Here is a 24,445-nt window from a genome sequence, read left to right as displayed (position 1 = left end):
GTCAAATTTGTATTTTGGATACATGGCTATACCCCTCACTCATGTCACTGGTGTAACTGTACAATTTCTTAACAACCAACCTTCCTGGTGGGAAGAAAGCAGGTATCCAGTTGAACTCATGAGTCATTCTCTTCACTTCAGTGTTTTCCTCTCCTCTATATCCTGTAGAATCATCACCTAGATCTTCATAGTCAGCGCTTTTAAAAATAGATGTCACTATCTACAAAGAAAAGCTAAAAATCTCTTACCCCAATATTCATATTCCTCCAAAGTCATTTTGTAGCCTGTTCTTCAGACTTCCCATAATCTCCTTTCATTTTCTTTGCTTCACCCTAATAAGTTATTATTTGGGGGCATATCATGAGTTTGCTGGTTTAGTCTGGTTATCACATGGGTTTAATATCTAATGCTAAAAAGGGCATAGACTTATTTTAAAATATATAAATATGTCTACATAAATATCTAAAGCTAAATGGATAATGTGTAAAGCTAAAATTGATATTTAAATATGTATTAAAATTAAATATTTCTGTGTATAATGATGAGTTGGTACTGAGTTTCATTTCTCTTGGGAGGATGAATCTTTTGTTACGCTCTCAGGATAGACTTGGTAAATTGTATCTTTGCTAACCTGTACTAATGTAACAATGTTCTAGAAGTCTGTATTTCATATGCATTGTGGTCTGATGGAATAATGCCTTTGCGCCAAATAGTTCAGCATTTTATTTTCATCAAGATGAAAGAGAGGCAAATAAGTAGATGTTACCTGTTATGTGCTAGGCAAAAGTCTGGGTATGAGAATACAGTGAACTATATGGACTCACAGATGTTCGGTTAATATGCTATTGTCATGTGTCACTATGTGTCACTGTTCTCCCATTGTTCATCGATTTTGCTCGAACGGGTCCAGTAGCGTCTCCATTTTGCTATTGTCATAAGTCAGTTGAATTTAACTTTTGCACCGGATTAACTTCAAATTCAATACGAAGCATAAATATAAGATGTTCTCTGGGGAAACCTTGTCCTATACACTGTTTACTCCTTGTGGTGTTCCTGTGTCAGACCTGCCTCCCTAAGACTGAAAACCTGAGCTTCCCAGTTCCAGCCAGTTAATCATTGCAGTTGAGCTAAGCCCTTTCACCCAGGATGGACAAGAGGGGCCGCCCATGAGCTATAAGGGGACTCTCTCATCTGGAGGGTGAGAAGGACAGAATGTCCTGCTGACCTATAGAGTAGAACCTCCAGCCCTTTTCTCTGCACAGTTTCTGAGTAATGAAACTGTCATGCTGAGACATTGCCTTCAGCAAGACTCCTATGGTGATGTTTTAATGGTCGGTTCTGATTTAGACTATAGCAGTTTCTATAGATGATAAAAGTCTGAATATCCAAGTAGTAGTTTCATTAATAAAATTGCAGTGCTCTTTGGTGAATGTTTCAGAGCTGGTTTTGTCAATAAAAAAGAGAAGCTCATTTAATCTTTCCGTTTTTTGCTTTTAGAACTGTTAAATGAGAAGTGTGTAGTCAGCAAAAAAGTCTAGGACTTCTGTTGTCTCTGTCTCTCTCTCTCTCTCTCTGTCTGTCGGTCTGTCTTTATCTCCCCCTCTCTCTCTATTTTTCCTTTTTCAAAGTTTTATATTCTTTCTCTCAGTCTGAGATTAGACCATCTGTAAAGTCAGGATTGCCTTGAACGGAGGGAGGATCCTGGCAATGTTTAAGTGTTTATGAGGCCCAGTTGTTTCTAGCTTCTTTTCATGATGAAGAGTTTGCAGTGAAGAGCCTTAGCCTCTGGGGTGTGTTTTTCTTTCCATTTTCTGCCATGAAGTGTTTAAAATCTGCAATTTAATGACTTTGTTTTTCCACTGCTTTTGTACTTTCCCCTCTCCCGAACACAGGCATCAGTAACCCAGATCTCTTTTCGTCTGCTTGTCCACTTCTCTCACTCCACAAGTCTTCTGCCCCTGGGGTTTGCTGTAGACTGGGAGAATGTCTCTCTGCGCTTTCTGCCTTCTCACTGCCCCTTGTAGCAGAGAGCCAGGGCACTGTAAAACTTCTGGTCCAGGAAAGCTACCTGGAGCTCAGCTGATGGATGTGATGACCCATCATAGCTCTATAGTTTCACCAGCACATGGAGATACTTCCTGGGATTTTTTTTTTTAAATCACTAAATGGCTGTCTCATTAACCCACATCAGGGATTAAAGTCAGTAGTGATTTGCACCCCAGAATTCCAGGACAAAGCTTGAGGCAAATTGTAGGCTTAGGGGTCTGTGTTCTTCCCTTCATCAATTCTCTGCTTCATGCCCTCCAATGCCCAGACACTTGTCTCTCTCCAAAGCCTTCCTCAGTCCCTTGAAACAAGAAGCTGTCAGTGAGTCGGGCTCAGGGTTGAAAATTGCTTTTCTACCTCTTTCTTCCCTGATACAAAAATGTAAATACACTGTTTTGTGATTAACTCCTTTTTCCCAAGACAAAAACTAAGCACCCTGACTTTTAACTTTTAAAAATGAAATAGGTATTTAGAAATGATCAGCTATGTATTTCTAAATATCTAAATACTTGTTTAACAGTGGTATTTTCATGTGTTTCTATTTGGGTCCCTAGGGGCCACACTCATAGGTACTGGGTGAGAGTGGTTAGGGAGGGGTTGCTCCCAGTTCTCTTCCCAGGGCTTGCTCCCAGCAGTGCGTGGGATACCATGCCCGTGCCAGGGACTAAACTGGGGACAGCTGCATTTGGCAAGGCAATTGCCTTAGCCCCTATGTTATTTCTATAGCCCTTTAACTCCTCTAGCTTAAATGGAAAAATACTGAAATATGCTTAAGGGAGAAAAAAAGAAAATAAGATGAATACACTGATTACTTCCAAGACCCTGTAAATTAGGAGTGATTGAAGATGGAATTAATTTGAATTGGAAAAGAACTTAGCCTTTATCTCCTGTAAAGGCTCTGTGTTCATTTTAGCTTTTTCCTGAAATCATAAAAGGAGTCTATGTTTGTATGTGTTTAAGTATATCTCTTTTTCTTTGACATGAAAATGTTAGACCAATTAAGCTGCTAGAAATTAAAATTCTCAAATATTCTTTGGAATAGAAAACCATTCTTCTACTCTTTATATAGAGTATAGGTCCTTCTTCTTGCTCTTCCTTAATCTCAAAATTATTTTTAATGATATTTATTTTCTCCCATTGGAAAGATGATCTAAGATCAATACAGAGAAATTGGTGATAAAAAATTAAGAAGGTGGTGACCTCCAGTGCTATCATACAGACAATAAATAGCCTTTGTCTGAGAGGCCTTTCTCTTTCTGACATACACATGAATGACAGTTCAGAAATCATGGAGCCAAACATTTCCTGCAAGCCCCTGCCTTACTCTATCCTGATTTAGCATTGTCTGTGGTCATATATGATTATTTTTTATTATAAAATAATCATGTATGATTATAAAATAATCATATATGATTATTTTTCTTTAATAGAAAGCTCATTTATATCAGCCTGGGTGATTGTATGGTTCTTTCTTTCTTTCATCCCTCCCTCCCTCCCTTCCTTCCTTCCTTCCTTCCTTCCTTCCTTCCTTCCTTCCTTCCTTCCTCCCTCCCTCCCTCCTTCCTTCTTTCCTTTCTTCCTTCCTTCTTTCTTTCCTTCTCTCTCTCTCTCTTTCTTTCTTTCTTTCTTTCTTTCTTTCTTTCTTTTTTCTTTCTTTCTTTTTTCTTTCTTTCTTTCCAAACAGATTTTATTTGGAGGTTTTAGGAAGGGGAAGGAGGGAGAGAAAGTAATACAGAACGTGGGCTTCTCCAAGGGCAGAGAGAGCCCCTACACACATCCCAGCATTCTATATAGAAGCATAAAAGTACACATCTCAAGAAGGGAAATGCGGGCACCACATGTGCTTGGCCACATGGGCACAGGCAGCACATGGACTCAGGCAGCATATGCACAGTATATGGTTCTTTGTTTACGTGTCTTTTTCTGCACTCTCTAACATCAAAGTTCTTGTTTCACTGGTGGCGTAGAATTTTGACTCCTCACTGCTTATTGTGCTCAGAGGATTAGATCCATCAATGCCTCAGGAACTAATTGGTCTATAGTGAATCTTTCTTGATTGTTCTCCACCCATGTCTGTTAGTCTTAGTTTTTCTCTACCCCTCTAATGATGTTCCAGGATGATGGTCACTAGACTGTATCATTTATTGCCCTCAGATTATTAAATCACATTTAATCTCCTCAGATATTGTGTCACTTTCTTACTTTTGTGAGAGCAATCTTATCAATGTATTTTTAACATTTTAAACATACAAATCTTTTGAGATTAGGCAGCCATCACTGTATCTCTGTATCACTGTCGTCCCATTGTTCATCGAATTACTCAAGTGGGTGCCAGTAACGTCTCCATTCGCCCCAGCCCTGAGATTTTAGCAGCTTCTTCCTTACTCGTCTCTCCCAACACTGCCGTATTGGAGTCTCTTTCAGGGTCAGGGTAATCTCCTCGTCGGCCATCCTCCAGAACTCATGGCTGCTTCTCCCAGAAGGGAGCATAAAATGAGGCCCCCATCACCATGCCACTGGACTCCACGCCAGACTGTTTTCACTCGGGGAGCCCCAGAGAGGGGTGGGTGAGAGCACTCCCTGCCCCAAGGTACCCAGCTCCGGCAGCTAACCTCCACTACCCAATTGCTGCCATGCTCCAGACCTCTTTCCACACACTCAGGCTGAGTCTCATGCATGAGTAAAGTCCCACGGAACCCAGGTAATGAGGAACTTTGTGACCTTGAACTCTGGGCTCAATGGGACCCAGAAGCAGAAATCCTCTGCCTGCTTTCCCCAGTCTCCAGTGACCCAGGGATCACACCCATAAGCCATCCCCTGCCAGTGCCAGATAATCTCCTCATCAACCAGGTAGTCATATTCATTGTATTAACAAATGCCAAAGATAATCAGAAAAAGTTTAATTAACTTTAGCTTTCTTTAAATGACAAAATGAGAACATTTATCCAAATCCATTTTTTATCAAGAAAGGATTTCCTGTTTAGGGGGAAGCCTAAAATTAATAGAAACCATTTCTGAGTATCTATAGCATTTCTGTTCATTACAATGAAGATGGCTGTCTAGAGGGTTAATAGGAATCAGGGCTTTAGTTACACCACTGATATGAGTGAGGGGTAGAACCATATATCCAAAACACGGACTCAACAGAACTGAAAACATGAGATCTAAGTGAAAACCATTGGAACTTTGTAATATTCCTGTCAGGTTGACAGGTGGGGGTGGAGTGGGGATTGGGATAGAGAGGGAACCTGGCTACAATGGTGGGAGGAAACTGACACTGGTGGAGGAATCAATGTTGGACTAGTGTATGCCTAAAACTCAACTTTCAGTAACTTTGTAAATCATAATTCTTTAATTGAAAAAATTAATAAAAACTTTCCCCCAAAAGAAAGGATAGCCTCAGATCATAATTTTTAGAAACTTCTGTTATCTGTATATTGCCCCTTAAAGGATATTCAATATCTCTAGAGAAACTATAATTTATATACTTTGTATGATTTAGTCTTTGTTTACATTTTATGAAATATTATACATTTTATTTAGACAAGTATGTTAGCTTTTTGAAGTGTTGTAGAAGAAACCTAGCTGCGTTTAAAGTACTTTGATAATTGATTATCAACTCTTAACAGTTCTGCTGCATTTTATTTTCCTGCTTGTCAGAGTGAAACCCAAGAAAAATATTTAAATATGAAAAAAATTTCCTACCGCAGAATGGTTGAAATGTGTGCTTTCTTGTAGTAGAACAGATTTTGAGGTGACTATTTTGGCATGTTATTCGTATTAAAAAAAAGAGAAGATAAGATTATACTTCAAGTACCAACTAATATGAATATGATGTTCTTAAAGATTACTCAGATTTCTCTCAGAGATGAGCATAAACCTTGACATCCAGCAAATTAAAAATTAATTTGTATTAAATAATAAAAATTAATTTTTATTTAAACCAGGCACCATGATTTTATGAAGTTACTCATAGTTCAGGAGTGGGTATGCAATGCATTCAGTGGCTGAGTACCTTTCTCCCCAGGAGAGGTACAAGAAACAGAGATGGGGATCCTCGGATTGATGGTCAGAATGGCCCATTAGTGTACAGCTGTTAGCATACTTATAGCTTAGGGGGTTCGAGAAATAGGACTGCACTTAGGTGTAATTGATCATTTATAGAGGTAAAGCACTTCAAAGGAGACAGTTCTCTTGGGGGATTAACTCAAGGAGACACTCTCTCCCAGGGGCTATATAGAGAGTTTCACCCAGGGGCAGTAAGCATTGCACAGTGGTAGGGCATTTGCCTTGTATTCAATATGCCAAACACAATAACAACAAGTCTCACAATGAAGATATTACTGGGCTTGCTGGAGCAAATCGATGAACAATGGGAGGACAGTGCTACAATGCTACTCATAGTTGAGTTTTAGATATACAGTTTTCAAGCACCTATCCTGTACCAGGGTCAACTTCCCTCCACCAGTGCTCCCCTTTTCCTCCCATCCCCTAGGTTTCCTCCCTGACAGTCACTTTTTTAAATTTGTTTGTTCAGGGTCTACATCCAGTGGTGCTCAGGGATTACTCCTGACCTGTGCTAAGGGGTCACTCCTGTTGGGCTCAGGGGACTCTATGGGATACCAGGGATCAAACCTGGGTCAGCTGCATTCAGGGCAAATGTCCTACCCCTGGTGCTATTTCTCAGCTCTCCGACAGGCACATTTTTAAATGATTATTTTAGTTTGGATCTCATGCTTTCAGTTTTGTGGGTTCAGATCTCTAGTTCCGTCACCCCTCTTCACACCAATGTGTCTGGACTTCCTGCCTCCTGCCCCCATTATCCTCCATCAACCTCTTCTTCCCAAACCCCCTTGCAATTCCTTCCCGTCCCCATCCTTAGTTCTACAGTCCACCAAATTAAAGAGAGTTTTGTTTTGTTTTGTTTTGCTTTGCTTTTTGGGTCACACCTGGCAATGCACAGGGGTTATTCCTGGCCCTGCACTCAGGAATTACTCTTGACGGTGCTCAGGGGACTGTATGGGATGCTGGGAATCGAACCCAGGCCGGCCACATGCAAGGCAAACGCCCTACCCACTGTGCTATCAGTCCAGCCCCTGTTTTTTGTTTTTAATTTTAAATCACATGTCAGATTATTTACCTGGCAGGGGACATACCATAATCACAGAGGTGGTTTTCCCAAGGTGAGGCTTCTCCATTGCACTACTGCTATGTGCTGGATGTGTGGACCCCTGTGATTTCCCCAGCTGTGGGAAATTCGACCGCATGATTTGTGGTAGTTGGAGACTGTGTTTGTGCTCGCCCCTGGGGGGAGGGGAGGGCGAGTGTATCACATGTCAGAGTTATGGTATTCCAAACAAAACTGAATTTGACCCTGTTTGATGGGACACATTCATTGTGGCGGGAAGAGGGTAACACTCTGCTCCTAGAGAAGGCAGGCACAACTTTGGAGCCCGGTGGTAAATGACCAACTGGAGAGCCTCAAACCTTAGTGAGCACCAGAGAATTTGGGTTGCAAAGGATGCATGTCGGTTTTCCGGAGAACTTGGTATATTTTTGTGTCGCAACCCTTCTACTGTCAGCAAAATTTATGGCCCCCCAAAATAAAAAGCCCCTGGATTGTATAACTACTGCAGAATGCCAATTAGGCATCTGTGACTTGACTGGATCCAGAGTTATTCTATAAAATGTGTTTTGTTGTGTTGACTCCCTCCTTCTCTCCCATTTCCCTGTAATTATTCCCCCTGCCCCCACAACACAGGGCAGAAGTCCCCTTCCTTGGTGTGGCCCTTCCTGGCAGGATCCCCATTGTGAGTCCATGCACGCTCACTGGCAGGAACCAGTCTAGCCTGGAGGGTTTTCTGGCTCCGATGGTCAGCGGTGCTCCTGGTTCACCCCTCCTCCTGCCTGTGCTGGAGAGACTGGTCAGTGTGGTGAAATCTTAGCACTTGATTTGATGGGGGAAGGAAGAAGAATCTGCTCTTCCTAGATTGGGGTGTGGGAAATCTAGGCTTGGCTGGCCTTCTGTTAGGCTGAAAGTCGCTAGTCCCGTCAGGATTTACCTTCCTTCTTTTCGTTTTTCAAAGTTTACTGAAGCACACGAATTACAAAGTTACTCACAGTTGGGTTTTTGACATACAGTGTTCGATTACCAATCGCACCACCAGTGTAAACCTTCCTTCGGCAGTGTGCCCATTTAAGTTCCCTCTCCTAACCCACCACCCCAACCCCAGCCTGTCATCTTGACAGGTGCCTTTTAAATTTGGTTATTAAAGTTTGGGTCTTGCGAGCTCGAGGTTATTGACTCTGTAGTTTAGATATTTAGCCCTATCTAAATACCTGGGTCCCCTCGACTTCTATCCTCATTGCTCTTCATCTATCTCTTCTCCCCTTCCCCTTCATTCTGATTTCCCCCCTTGTCTTCCCTATGCTCTGGGGCCAAGATTTACCTTTTTTCGGCATTTCAGAAACCTCTTTGTCCATTATGCTTATCCCCAGGGCTTACATTTCTGCTTAACCTGGGAGACTGGAAGAAAATAACCTCCACCCCCCAGGTCAGTCTTCTTTAGGGACTTTAAGGGAGGGAGAAGAATGACCCTTCAAGTCTAGGCACACTAGAAAATAAAATTTGGGGGATTCATTTCAGAGGAAGATCCTCCATTCCTTTATGTTTCTACCTGTCCTCAGTCCCTGTAAAGACAGAGTAACTTTACTCACATTCTCTGTCTCTGTCTCTTTCTGTCTCTGTCTCTCTCTCTCTCGCTCTCGCTCTCCCTACTCTCTCCCCTCCTTTCTCTGCCTCTATAATCATGTTCCCACTTTAGACTTCTGTGAGTGAGAGACCTTGCATATATTTGACTGTGAAGAGTTAAAATGAAGCCTCGGTTTTGTTCGCCACTCTTTGTGGTGGGAAGTGAGTCAGCAGATACTCTGTTCTTAGACCACTACTTCTCCCTCTACCTTCCCCCTGCTTGCTTCTCAGAGACCTCTCCAAACTGAACTTCCCACGACTGGGAAAGTGGATTTAAAGAGACCATTCGTCAGATCTTACACACTTAAGGCAAGGGGTAAGAATCCTGAAGTGTAAATGTAGTCTGGCAAGGAGTAAGCATCCTGAAGTGTAAATACAGTATTTTCATCATTACGGATCATTTCTCCCAAACAGTTGAGTGGAGGCAGGTTTTACTCTCGAGAGCAGTTTGTAAACACAGATGGAAGAAAGTAAGAGTTTAAAGTTTTCTTAATTGGAATTTGGAGACTAGTATAATGAGTAGGGTGCATGCCTAGCAGGCAATTGATCTGCAGCCCCACATAGTCCCTTGAGCATCACCAGTGCAACTCTGAAGGACCAGTAATCCTGATCACAGCGAGGACCAAGCAGCACCACATCCTTGAGTCTACTTAGACAGTAATCACAGGGGCCCCTGGATCTCAAAAGCACTGCTTGAGAGGATCCCCCTTCCATCCTCTTTCTGCCCCCACCCCACCGCCCAAAAAGGAAAAAGAACAACAAGCAAACAAAAGTAACTATAAATAAAATTGTTTGAACCAGATTTAGATTGAAAAATCATCTTTATTCCTGGTGGTTACATAACTGAAGATGCTACTGATGATGGTTTGGGTTGATGGTTCAGATAACTAAGTATTCCCCTTCACTTTCAGGGGAAATGAAATTTAAAAGAAACAGAAGCGCACTTCCTTCTAAAATTGACAGTAATTTCAGGGTACAGTGTAGAATTTCTTTATAGGTCTTCTCTCTCTCTCTCTCTCTTTCTCTCTCTCTCTCTCTCTCTCTCTCTCTCTCTCTCTCCTCTTTCATATTTCCAAAAGATAACATTTTGTTTTTAAAGAAAGTTAAGTTTCTTTAACTGGACTCTGACTATATCCTACACAATTGCCTATGTTGACCTAGGAAATGAAACCTGACTGATAAATGGATGGTATTTGAAGTTGGGACCTATGACAAGGACTCAGGGCGCAGTCCTCATGAATGGAATCAGTACCCTTCTAGAACCCACCAGTGCTCCCTAGAGTCTCTGTATTGTAAAGAGTTAATGAGAAACCAGTGATTGATCCATTACTCTGTAGCTGGGAATAATGTATCCCCCATCCCAAATGTGACACGTTATTACTATGTGGGGTTTGGTTTCAGCAGTCCAAGAGGATTGAGACAATAGTTATCAGTACTAATTAGAGGCAATTTCAAATTCTAGGAAAAAATGAAAAGACTTAGAAATGAATCATAGCTTCTCATTTGTTGGGTGTTGAAAATGCAATTCAAAATTCAACAGAGTTGGGGAGGTTTTGGGTGGCCCAATGAGAACTGTAAATTCTTAGATTTAAAAGTGGAAAATATTGATTTTTTTCTTGGAGGAGTTTGTGTGTGGATGGAAATGTTGTAAAATGCTCAAGGTATTTGTGACACAGAGCACAGTTACAGTTTTCTAGGGCTATGGGGGGCGGTGGCAGCTCTTTACATTTAATTATTTTAATATTCATTTTATTGTTTTGGCAGGGGAAATTGATACTGGTTGTAAGAGTGGTGTTGAATTATTGTATACCTAAAACACAGCTTTGTGTATCACGGTTGTTTAATTAGTCAAACACTTAATAATTACTTTATTTTAATACTGGACCAGTGAGATAAGGACTCACCAAATAAAATCAGTGTTCCTCTCCATGAGACCTCAATCTCTCACCTTTCATGTCAAAAGAGACTTTGAAGATCTGAATTAAGAATCTTAAGATAGGAAATTTTGCTGAATTGTTCTTTTTGGAGATAGAAGAAGGATCCATGATCCAAGAAATGTGGGTGGCCTTGGGAAGCTGGAAAAGTAAAGAATGTCTTCCTCAGAGCCTCTAGAAAGAAATCCAGCATTGCCAAATCTTTGATTTTAAGCCAGGAAGACCCTTTTTTAGCTTCTGACCTCTGTAGTTATGAGAGTCATTTTGTGGTATTTACAACCACTAAATCTATGGTAATCTTATGACAGCAAAAATGAAATAAAATAAACTAGTACAGCCTGTTTTTTTAATTATTCATATAGCCTTGTTGTAATAGTATTATAATTTATAGTATTAATGTGATATTAATGTTTAGCTCATATAGTTTTCAATATGTAAGTTTTATCTAGACGGATAATTTTCCACCACTGGTCCACAGTCGTTATACTGATCCACAGGTATGAAAAGGTTGAACCGTGATTTTGACTGCTGATTTTTCGCCCTCCACACCATGCTTATCTATATATCTGGCAATGTGTGGAGACATTTTTATCTTCATAACCAAAGAGTAGAGGCCAGATATGCTGCTGAATATTCTATCTCCCATGGAAGAACCATCCAGCACCCTCTTTCTGTCACAATCATGATCACGATCATCCTGTTTTTCATCGATTTCCTCGAGCAAGCACCAGTAACGTCTCCTTCATCCTAGCCTTTGAGATTTTAGAAAGTGCCATATTCAAGGCTCTTTCAGGATCAGGAGAATAAGACCCATCATTGTTACTAGTTTTTGACAGTTTTTGGCATATTGAGTACACACCACAGGGAGTTTGAGATTCTTTTGAGTCCACACTGTCATTGTTATCCCGACAAAATTTTTTTAATTTATTTTTTTATTAGCGAAACACCATGAGGTACAGTTGTAGACTTACAAACTTTCATGCTTGAGTTTCGGTTATACAATGATCGAGTACCCATCCCTCCACCAGTGCCCATTCTCCACCACCAATGATCCCAGTAGCCCTCCCACCCCCCTGCCCCTTCCCCCCACCACACCCTGCCCCACCTCTGTAGCAGGGCATTCCCTTTTGCTCTCTCTTTCCTTTAGGGAGTCGTGGTTTGTAATAGAGGTATTGAGTGGCCATAGTGTTCGGTCTATAGTCTACTTTCAGCATACAAGTACTCTACGTCACTAATCATCAGGGAGAGGCAGATCCTGACAAAAATTTAGCCAGACAGATTTACATACTCAAAACATGCAGGAAGTTGAGGCCTATTATCCAGTTTTCTCTGAATTAACTGCATAGTGAAGATCTGCATTAGATAGTTGGCCAGCTGTTAGATACATGTGGGGCTACTTAACATTTTTTAGTCATGCTTTACATATTTCAAGTGCTAACTAGTCACATGTACCTAGTGATTACCATGTTGTATAGTTTGGCTATAGAATTTTTCCATCATTACAGAAAGCACTTTTGAGTTGTACTCTTTTGCTACCCCGACCTAAAGTCTTATGCTAAACAAATAAAACCAGCATCATCTGAGATCTTATTAGGAAGGTGGGAATCTCAGATCCCATCCCACACCTACAAATCAGAATCTGTATCTTAATAACATCTCTAGGTGATTCGCGCTCATTCACAACTGAGAAGCATTTGAATGAGTTTAGGTGACTTTCTCTTGTTTTCATTCCTCCTCTCTGTTGCTCCCTGTTTTGTTTCCCTATTAGTTATTTAGGGTTTTCGTTCCTCAAAAAAATAAATGTCTCTCTCATCTCTCTATCACCCTTGATAACACTTAATACATTGCCTTGCACAAAATACCTGCTTGGTATTTTTTTTTATTGAATTTTATTGAAACAATTATTGAACATTTCTAAGTAGGTCATTTCCCTCATATTCAACAATTTTTTTGAAAAAATTTTTATTGTTCATATCATAAGCTATTAGAGGACATTTTCTAGCTGTCCATTTAAGGAAAAAAAACAAACTCTAATCTTTCAAATACAGAGAAACTTCACAGTGAAATTTCTTAGTGATGTAAAGTGATGAATTTATCATAAGAATGCCGACTCATTGTCTTCTCTGTGTATAAGGATCACGATCATCCTGTTGTTTGTTGATTGCCTCGAGCAGGCACCAGGAATGTCTCCTTCATCCTAGCCCTGAGATTCTAAAAAGTGCTAAATTCAAGGCTCTTTCAGGGTTAGGAGAATGAGACCCATCATTGTTACTGGTATTTGGCATATTGGGTACGCCATGGGGAGTTTGCTAGACTCTGCCATGTGGGCAGGCTACACTCAGTAGCCTGCCAGGTTGTCAAAGCAAGAATGAGATAATAAGATGTTGCACGGCTGCAAATGCGGCCACACACTTCCGGGAGCTGGGTTTTATAGTCTCTGGGTCTTGGCCGTTGATGGGATTACACGGCCGGGGGCGGGGGCAGTTGGTGGGTGTGACCCCCCGCCTACTGGAAGATGGAGGGTCTGGGTGGAGGATGCTCAGCCCTGATCCAAGCAGGTTTGGAGATCTTAGACCCACGACCCGCATGCCTTTGTTCCTCTGCCAGTACCTTCATGCGTGTGGAGAGTGGTCTCAGCATGGTTGTGGCTGGCTCTGGAGGTCTTCGGGGCTCTGCTGGGGCTCTGCTTGGGGCGGGGAGGGAAACTCAACCCGCCCCCCTCCAAGGGTCCTGGTGAGGACAGCCAGGCACGGGGGCAGGAGACTCTGGCCAAGACCCAGAGAATATAAAACCCAGCTCCCAGAAGAGAACAGCACAGAGTCTCCTGCCCCCGTGCCTGGCTGTCCTCGCCAGGGCCCCTTAGAGGGGGGCGGGTTGAGTTTCCCTCCCCGCCCCAAGCAGAGCCCCGAAGACCTTCGGAACCAGCCACAACCATGCTGAGACCACTCTCCACACGCATGAAGGTACTGGCAGAGGAACAAAGGCATGCGGGTCCCGGGTCTGAGATCTCCAAACCTACTCGGATCGGGGCTGAGCATCCTGCACCCAGATCCTTCATCTTCCAGTAGACGGGGGTCACACCCACCAACTGCCCCCACCCCCGTGCCGTGTATAACGAAGTGAGATAAAAATTTTCATTCTTAATACTATCATAGATATCTCTAAAACTATTACTTGTTCTAATGGAATATATTGTGTTACATTTTTAAAAACAACAAGCAATCTTTTTTGTCATCTATTAAGATCTGCTGCTTTATATCATAGACACAACAGTGAGAAATTAAATTGCTCTTCTTTTCTATTAACACAATGAAAAAAATCATAGGTTGTTGTTGTTGAATTAAAATTTTCAATTTAATGATCTCATTGATTAATGATTCCTGCCAAGCAAATTGAGAAAAGGAATGCAAAGAGTCACACAAAATGAAAATTTATTTAGGCTAAAAAAGAATAAATGGAGTTATTCATAAAATAAGGAAAAGCCGTTTTCACTTTGTGGAAGGATAGAGTTGTCCTCTGCAGATGACCACATTAGAGTTGGTTTGACTACTTGAGGTTGACTGCATTAAGATTTTTTTTTTGAAGGACTGAAATGTTTCCTATTATAATATTTTGAACTTAAAGTGACATAGCACAAAAGATAAGTCTATTGCAATGGCTCATGTTCAATGGAGTTGGCTAAACCAGAGAAAATTTCTTTCATCTTTTTTTATCTTTATTTTACAAATGTGTGTATTAAGCTAGTTAATCCATGATCCCTGAATACCAGCACTATAAAAAGTTTTATTCATTTATCATTCTAAATGTCATGCTCTTTTTAAGGTTTAATGCTGCTTCTCTAGACCATTTCTGTCCAAGAAGGAGAGAGGTGAGAGAAAGCAGAGGCAGAGAGGTAGTCGGGCTAATTACATCTACAATATGGACATTGAAGTGAGACTGAAGTGGGTTTCTTTGCACATATAAAGCATGAAAATATCTTATTTCATATGAGCATGAATTTATGCCAGATCATATTTATTTTCCAACATCACAGTTTTGTAAATCCAGAACAAGCAGACAATGTCAAATTGACTTAAAAAAAATCCTGAGAGCACAACTAGCATTGGAAAATGTAACTTGGTCCAGGAAGTTTGGTGTAGATTGCCTAGAATTAGAAGCAGAAGTTGTTTTAGAAGATTTTTATCCCTGGAGGATGCAGACATGAATTTCATTGGACTCTCCAAGGAATCAGTGTCTCAGAAATGATTATAAAAACCACCCATCATTTCCAGTCCGAAAGAAGTACTTAAAGGCCAGTGAGACTAAAAGTTGGCCAACACTATACTATCCATTTAGAAGGATACCTTGAATTTTATGATTTCTCATTAAATATTATCTCCAGTCCTGTAGAAATTCTGGTTAAAGATCTTATGTAATATTTATGAACTAATCTCCAAATTGATAAAAACTGAACAACAGTGCTGTGGAGGCAACCACCAACAGAAAAATTTGTTTATCTGCTTAAACAAGTACAGAGCTATGTCTAGCAATACCCAGTTCTTTCTTCTGAGTCTCTGTTATTATCTCTCTGGAATTAGTTTTCCAGTTCCTTATTCCACTACCTTATTTCTTACCTTCAAAGAAAGTGGGCTGAGTATGGTCTTTTTCAAATAACACAGGTGCCTACAACTTATGCAAGAGAAAGCTAATTGATATTCTGCTCTCAGGGAACTAATGTGTTGCATGCAAAGGTATTTTTATTTATGATGTAATTACAATTCTGGGTCCTAGGAACTTGACCAATGTGTTGGTGTATGTTTGATTTCCAGGGTAGACCATGAATTTAGAATTTAAAAAAATCTAATACATAAGTGAAAACTACAAAATAGCTTGTCATTTAGTCATCATAGCAACTAAATTTTATATTAACTTGCCTTCAGACCATCTCGTGTGTAGGTATTGTAAGCATTTACGCAAGGAGGCCTTATAAGCAGTGCCATATGAAAAAAACATTGAAAAGGTATAATTGCATCTTCAAGCCTTACTTAAAATCAAAAGACCACAAAAGACTGGGAGAATTAGTAGGTGTCTGAAAACTAAAGATTGATTTGAAGGAAACAATCATCTTGAAAAATAAAAGTTGCTGTAACTAGTATCATATACTAGAGAGAAAAACATTTTTTTTTATCACAAAGATACTGGAAAGTATTGCAGAGTTTGACCTCCTAACTGGTAACCGGACTAGTTACAAATTAGATTTGAAGCCCTTCTCTTGATTCTTCTACGTGGATTAAATCTAGAACGTCTGTTTTTCTCTTTACTTGAAGCCTGAAGCCAGCATTTTATTGCTTTAACTTGGAGCTTAAGCTAGGCACAGGCAATGAAACAACTTATGCCTTCCCAAACAAATCTTTTCTCTGCCAGCTTTCTGATTAAACTCTTTGATCACAGAAATGTATCCAGACATTTGGATGGCAAAAGTTTGACAGGACAATAGGAGAAGAAAATTAAATGTCTGAGGTGACCCTGGTCTTCCTTCCCCTTTTCCACAAGCCCTCTCTGGACATCACAGAATATATTACTTCTCTCTCTTAGGAAAGTTGTGTTTTGTTTTGTTTTGTTTTGTTTTGTCTTTCCCCTTTGGCCAAAAACTAATCAATGATGAATTCTCTCAGCCCTGGCCCTTTCTCAGCAGTCCATCTGCTTTCAGGAGAGAGTGGGGTCCAGTCTTTCAGAGATGGCTGCCATGTGTGCAGTGATGAACACCCCTATCTATGGCTATGCTTCCTGCTTCATCTCCACCATTCTCCTCCCAAGCTATCACCCATAGGCAAACAAATATTGGACAGCCTGTGTGCACATCCTTAACCAACCTGGTTGTTAATGAAAACTTAATAAAATACAATTCATCTTCACAGCCACATTTTGCTTTTTTTTTATCCCCTTCATAGCAAAGTTGTTTGAAAGTGTTCATACTTGCAGCATCCAGTTTCTGACTCCTTCACTCTTGAATCTGCTCCACATAACTTTCATCTCAGATCCCTGGGCTATCATCAGTGACCTCCATGGTAGCAGAGTCCTTCACTTCACTTATAGATATTCCTTCTCTCTCTCTCTCTCTCTCTCTCTCTCTCTCTCTCTCTCTCTCTCTCTCTCTCGGCCTTATGTTTTGCAATACAGATAATGAAAGGTTATCAAGTATATCTCTTTACCTACTTTAACACTTAGTTCCTGTCCAAAACGACCACTTACAACTGTTACTGTCATGTTGGTTCCTCCTCTGCTCTAACTGCTCTTCACCTCCCCCCACATACTCTTGTAGCAAACTTCCGACCTGCTCCAAAACACACAGCAGAAACACCGTCTGCACTTCTGTGTTCATTGCAGCACTATTCGCAATAGCCAGAATCTGGAAACAACCTGAGTGCCCAAGAACAGATGACTAGATAAAGAAACCATAGTAATGAAATACTATGCAGCCTTTAGGAAGGATGAAGTCATGAAATTTGCTTATAAATGGATGGACATGGAGAGTATCATGTTTAGTGAAATGAGTCCGAAGAAGTGACACAGGTATAAATATAGATATATTATGAGACTAATATCCAATGCCAGGGTAAACAGGGCCAGAGGTCTGAAAGCTATTTTACCTACTCATTCTCTTGTCTTCTGCATATCTCTTAGAACCTCAGTGAGGACACAGGACTTTTCTGATTCACTGTGGTGCCCTAAGTACTTCAAATAGTATTTGACATACAGTGAACATTTATGTAGTTAGGCAGTTAAGCAAAAAGGTTAATAGACAGTAACCTTGGCCAAGAAATTTAGTTCCTGAGAGTTAAGAGGAGGTAGTGGTCTTTGCTCCTATAGTGCTTTATGTCAGGCAATTATAATAATAATTTAGCTTGTTAAATGTTACATTATTTAATAAAAATAAATGCAACAAGAAAAAATTTCCTTGAAAATTAAGGTAAATACTTTTTTATTCTGTGAAAGCAAATTGAGAAAAAAATTGCTCTTAAATTGCTGAAAATGACATAAGTTTGGAGAAAAACTGTAAAATATCTGCAGTTTTTAAAAATTTTTTAACTAATAATTTTATTTTTTTATTTTTTTAAATTTAAATGTCTGCCTTAAATGTCTGCAGTTTTTTTAAATTGTTTTAATTTATTTATTGAATCACCATGGGAAAGGTTACAAAGCTTTCAGGTTTAGGTCTCAGTCATGCAAATATCAAACACATTTCCCTATACCAGTACTTATTTTTTACCATGAAGAACCCCAATAGAACCCCACCCCCCACCCCTCCCAGCTCTGTGAGGCAGATGAATTCTAGTTAACACTCTATCTGCTTTGATTAGATTCACTGTTTGAATAAAAGATTCACCACTATTATTTAGAGTTTACCCCCCCCCCCCCCAAATCAGACATGCTGAAAAAGCATTGTGAAGTGATTTGCTTTCTACAGCTGGGTTCAAGAATTAAATGTTGGTTTTGGATTTCTGCTATTTTACCTATTGACCCTGGAAGTATTTCTACTGAAAGTCAGATAGTTAAGAAATTGGTTTCTGTGTTCTGGAGTCGTGGCCGTGCTGGAGAGCCGCTCGTGGGGGGCAACTGGTGGCCTCGGTAGGGTGTGAAGGGCAGACCGAAACGCCCCCCTTCCCATGAGGTTTTAGTCGCCCCCACACTCCCGGCTCATACCTGCTGTCCACAAGGCTCCCATGCGGTCGCCATCTTTCTTTCCAGAGAGGAGAGGGCGAATGGGGCAACACCCTTTCCCCTCCGGCAGAATTAACGCATGGCCTGGATTAACGCATAGTCCTTTCACTTTTCTGCTCCAAGCTGCCGGGTTCTGCATTAAGTCCTTGTGCTTCTGGGGCCGTGGCTGTGCTGGAGAGCTGCTCGCGGGGGGCAACTGGTGACCTCGGTAGGGCGTGAAGGACGGACCAGAACACCCCCCTTCCCATGAGGTTTTAGTCGCCCCCATTCCCCCTGCTCATACCTGCTGTCCACAAGGCTCCCATGCGGTCGCCATCCTTCTTTCCAGAGAAGAGAGGGCGAATGGGGCAACACCCTTTCCCCTCTAGGCAGAAATGATGGCCTGGATTAACGCATAGTCCGTTCACTTTTCTGCTCCAAGCTGCTGGGTTCTGCATTAAGTCCTTGTGTTTCTGGGGCTGTGGCCGTGCTCCAAACTTAACTCTGATTTTCAGGGAGAAAGGTTGGGTGGTTTACTTCCCATTGATCACTTTGTATATAGAGAGATGTCGCGCGGCCGCATAAGTCGCCGCGCTGTTTTGAGAAAAAGTCCTAGTTCCCGCATACTCGAGCTGTGCTTGTAGAGGCTTCTGGTCACCGGGGTTCCATCTGGGGGAGACGGGATGCGGTACCTACCCCATCTGGGACTTCCCGGTGATCTCGGCTCTTTTTGTAACCTGTTTTTTTTTTTTTCCTCCGGGATCTGTGGTTCCTGCCCTCCATGTGGTCCTTCTCTTTGGCTGTATGTTGTAAAGATGGCGCTGGGGGGCGGGCTGTGGGCGTGACTTCCGGAATCAGAGGTTTCCTGGGAGCTGTAGTTCCGGCAGATTTGAGAAAAAGTCCTAGTTCCCGCATACTCGAGCTGTGCTTGTAGAGGCTTCTGGTCACTGGGGTTCCATCTGGGGGAGGCGGGATGCGGTACCTACCCCATCTGGGACTTCCCGGTGATCTTGGCTCTTTTTGGAACCTGTTTTTTTTTTTCTCCGGGATCTGTGGTTCCCGCCCTCCATGTGATCCTTCTCTTGGGCTGTATGTTGTAAAGATCAATGTCTGCAGTTTTTAAAAACCTTTTTATTGAGTCTTTGTGAGATAGACCCTTACAAAGCTATTCATGATTCTATTTCAGTCATACAGTATTCCAACACCCATCCCTCCAACAGTGTACATTTCCCAGCACCAGTGTGTGAGTCTGCAGAGTTTTTGTGCAGAAATTGCTTTACAGGAATTTTAGGATCTGACTATATGTTAAAGGAGCCTATTTGGAAGTAGTATATGATATTGTATTGGTGTGCTTTCATCTGGAAAATGATGCCAAGCTCTGATTCACTATTCATATATGAAATATGTAAAGCCTTGACTGTGTATGAAATTATGGCCTACCGAATATCCATTGGTATTTTATTTTTTGAAAAAATTTACCAAGAGTCCAAAAAACAAAATGAAGAAAAGACATTTAATTGGAACCCCTGTGTTCCTTGAAACACTATCCACAATAGTGAAAATCTGGAAGCAACCCGAGTGTCCAAGAACAGATGATTGGATAAAGAAGCAATGATACATATAAACAATGGAATACTACTCAACCATAAGAAAAGATAAAATTATAAAATTTTATGCTACAGGGTGGGGGGAGGGAGACCTGGATAGTATCATGCTGAATTAAGATAGTCAGAGGGAGAGAGACAGACATAGAATGACTCTGTCTTATGTGTTACAATAAGAAACATAATAGTGGAATAACAGACACCCAAAGGCAATGGAGACAATGAACATGAGAACTGGTATTCAGTAGGAGCTATGCCACTTGAGGGGACTGGGGGATAGGATAGGGAGGGGACAGTATCTATGGTGGAGGAGAACATTCAACCAGGAAAAGGAGATGGTGCTAAAAGGTGATTATGAAACTCTATCTGCAACAGTACTGTAAATCACATGGCAAAAATCTGTCTATCTGTCTATCTTTCTATCTATCTATCTAAATGCGTCTTGTAAATGCAGGTGGGAAGCAAACAGGGAGGGATGCATTTGTGAAGAAAATCGGTCGCTGGTGAAGAGATCAGTGGTCAAACTTTGTAATTTCATGTTGATTCTCTGTCTGTTTTATATACGTAAAAGTTAATAGTGTGCCATTTCCCACAGTGCTAGAAAGGGGTGGTAGTAGAGGGCCAGGGATAATTCTCCCAGTAATTCTCAGCTTAGAAGTGTAGACCTGATGATTCAGTGCTCAGATCCAGTGATGCAGTGTTACTTGATCCCACTGAAGTGTGGAATGGCCTCAGGGCTGTACCTTGCAGTGATGGTACAGTGTGGTACCTGGGATCAAACTCAGGCCCTTGCACATGCAACACACAGGGTCAGTACATTACAACTTGAGCTGTCTCCCTGGCCCAAGGTGGTATTTTAAGTTCAAAGAAAATACTTTGACATATTTTTAATAAGGAGGGGGGAGCGATAGCACAGCGGTAGGGCGTTCACCTTACCAGCGGCCAACATGGCCGACCCGAGTTCGATTCCTCCGCCCCTCTCGGAGAGCCCGGCAAGCTACCGAGAGTATTCGATATGCCAGACACAGTAACAACAAAGTCTCCAATGGAGACGTTACTGGGCCCGCTCGAGCAAATCGACGATCAACGGGAGGGCCTTTACCTTTTACCTTTACCTTATTTTTAATAAGATCATGTTCTCAACTGTCACTGTCCTCCCGTTGTTCATCGATTTGCTCGAGCAGGCCCATACCATTGTGAGACTTGTTACTGTGTTTGGCATATCGATTATGTCATGGGTAGCTTGCCAGGCTTTGCCGTGTGGGTGAGATACACTCGGTAGCTTGCTGGGCTCTCTGAGAGGGGCGGAGGAATCGAACTTGGGTCTGCCTGGGCCCACTCGAGCAAATCGATGAACAACGGGAGGACAGTGCTATACAGTGCTATATGTTGTTTAAATGTATTGATGATTCATTTCACTTGGGAGAGAGACTTATAGGCATTTGTGTCTAAACACATGCTATATTGTATTTTATTGGCTATTCAAATATAATTAACACATTATAACTATTTTTCTATAGTTTATTCTTTTTCTTGGCAATCATTTGGCACCATTAGAGTATTTGAATACTGCTTAAAAACTTGAGGAATGGGGCTGGAGTGATAGCACAGCAGGTAGGGCGTTTGCCTTGTGCGCAGCGAACATGACCGACACAGGTTCAATTCCCAGCACCCCATATGGTCCCCTGAGCACCGCCAGGAGCAATTCCTGAGTGCATGAGCCAGGGGTAATCCCTGAGCATCGCCGGGTGTGACCCAAAAAGCAAAAAAAAAAAAAAAAAAAAAAAACCTTGAGGAATGGAAAATAATTTATTTCATCACTCTACTGGCAGTTACCTAGATTGTTTCCAATGTTAAAAAAATAAACAATGCTGCAAAGAATTCCTTGCACATATGTGATTGTACTATGTATGGCTGTGTGTTGGTTAAATTCCTAGTAGTGATATTGTTGCAGGTGTTTTTCAGTGACCAAAAATGATTGACCTTTGTTCAGAATTTTAGGTGTTAGAATTTGCTTTGTAATGTTTAGGCTGTTTTGAACAACAAATATTTCACTTTTTGAACTTTTAATTAGAATAATTGAAACTTATATTTATGATTTTGAACCTGGAGCTCTTTGGCCTCACCCACTTCCCAACTAGATATATTTTTAATAATTTAAAACTTTTAAGCTAAAGAGTAATAAAAGTACTTGAGAGCCAGAGAGGTAGGACAGGGGATAGGGTCTTTGCCTTGGACAAGGTTACCCAGGGATCAATTCCTGGCACTCCATGCATCCGCCAAGCCCTACCATGAGTGTTCCCTGAGTGCAGAGCCAGGAGTAAGCCCTGACACTGGGTGGGGCCCAAAAAGCCAAAAAAAGTTTTTGATAGTGAGAGATGATATCTGAGGCACATAGCTATCTTATAGCAGAACAGACTGTACCTCCCTCTGACACAAGAATCTGTGCTTCGTAAATATCAATCCAGGACATTTGGCAACTGCAGAAGGCATAGCCAATCTCAAAAAGAACAATCATGTTTATAATTTATACTGATCTCCTAGTTATTTCTTTTGACATTTAACATATCCATACACACATGCATATATAATTTTAAATATCTTAAGTTGCAAGGATATTTCACAAAGCTTTCGGAATATGCTTTAAACATTTTTCATCCATTGTGTTAGTAAGAAACCGAAAAGCAAATTAATTTTCTATCACATTTCTTTGACCTTGATTTGAAGTCTGTTTTCTGAGAAATACACATTTTACTGATCATGCCAATAGTTATTGAACAGAAAGGAATTAAATCCACAGGATTCTGTCATCAGCTATATAGTTTCACAATTTCACCCAGATTTTAGTACTCATTTTGACCTAGATCATTTTGAGAGAAAGTTAATTCATTGCTGAAAAAATAAATATATTGCAAAACCAATTATTAATTTTCTGTTTATATTGAACTTTGGCTAGAGGAAAATTCAGGGGGTTTTATTTAATCCTTGTAAAGGGATAAATATTATTCAGATCACCTTGGTAACAGCTGGATCATAGTCAGGCAATAAGTTTAGAATTCCATTCTGAGTTGAATGGTGTTGGTCTGGAGTTGACAACATTAATTTTCTGTGAGATTTAAGATTTATAATTTTTTAATAAGGGTGAAATTTTCTTTTGAAAAATTTTGCAATTGTTAAATGAATTTGGGAGGCAAAACAGATTGAACTGCTCTGAGAACTGTAAATGACTTTCTTCTGACAACTATTTAAATCACATTATCTTTTTCTGTTGGGTTTCATGTAAAAGAAAATAAACTTTAGAGACACCCAGAAATTCAGGGTTGCAGAGATAGCTTGTGTGTCTAAAAACATCAGAGAACAAAAACTTTTCTGAAAACAAATTGAATTGCCTGCTCTCCCTTTCCCATTGCTAGTAAACAATCTTTCTTTGTTAATTTTATATACAACCAGTAAAAAAAGAAACTAAAACAACCCACTAAATTTAGAATTAAAAGGAAACAATATTTGAGAAGTGCAAGATCATATATTCTATATTTCATGTGATTTCAAATTTAGTCTTAAGGATGGACACCGATTAAGTTAATAAATTAGAATTTTATATTTTTCAGGTATGTTATTGCATGGAACTGGAGTGATAGCACAGCTGGTAGGGCCTTGTATGCAGCCAACCCGGGTTTGATTCTTCCGTTCCTCTTGGAGAGCCCGGCAAGCTACCGAGAATATATCCTGCCCACATGGCAGAGGCTGGCAAGCTCCTCATGGCATATTCGATATGTCAAAAACAGTAACAAGAAGTCTCACAATGGAGACATTACTGGTGCCCGCTCAAACAAATCGATGAAAATGGGAGGACAGTGATACAGTGATGTTATTGCATGCCAGTGGGCAAGATGTACTTTGTCTTCTCATTTTCTGATAACTTCATCATTTAAACATGGTCAGTCACATGAAACTTTGTATATCGAGTGATGTGTACAAAAGTGTTGGGAGTCAGTGATTGATCTTTTAAGGTAACTACCACAGCAGGGTACTAAGGGACAATGTCTGCAGCCGCTCCTTGGCTAATGCATGTCTTCTTTCACTTGTGGGCCGATCTGGTTCTCCAGAACTTGGTAAATTCCACAGGTAATAGAGTACACATCAGTATTAGCAACAATGGGTCGAAATGAAATTTTTTTTGCACACAGGGTCCACCTCAGACTCTATCAATGCCTCAGACTCTTCGAATACTTATTCAAAGAACTTGCACGTTGTATGTGTAATTTTTTTATTTTTCAAAATAAAACGAAACTTAATAAGTTTCCTATTCAATTTTCTTCTTTGGAGCAAGTCTGTTAGGCAGTTAGCTGCGACTGGCCAGTTTAACCCACTTAAATGTGATTATGTGCCAGCCATTGTCCTAGATGCTAAAGATATAGACAGGAGAGGTA

The 24,445-nt window shown here is 40.7% G+C and overlaps 1 protein-coding gene and 1 pseudogene across 2 annotated transcripts in view; both read left to right on the top strand.

The window, feature by feature from the left end:
- Positions 1-24,445, top strand: part of LPAR1 (lysophosphatidic acid receptor 1) — a 148,913-nt gene that overhangs the window by 109,413 nt on the left and 15,055 nt on the right. The window lies entirely within an intron of this gene.
- On the top strand, positions 7,179-7,353 carry LOC130026755 (uncharacterized; annotated as a pseudogene).

This window comes from Sorex fumeus, unplaced genomic scaffold, assembly GCF_029834395.1.
Source record: "Sorex fumeus unplaced genomic scaffold, SorFum_2.1 ptg000034l, whole genome shotgun sequence".
NCBI classification, from domain to species: Eukaryota; Metazoa; Chordata; class Mammalia; order Eulipotyphla; family Soricidae; genus Sorex; species Sorex fumeus.
Note: the sequence above shows the minus strand (reverse complement) of the source record. Positions and strands in the feature narration are given on the sequence as shown.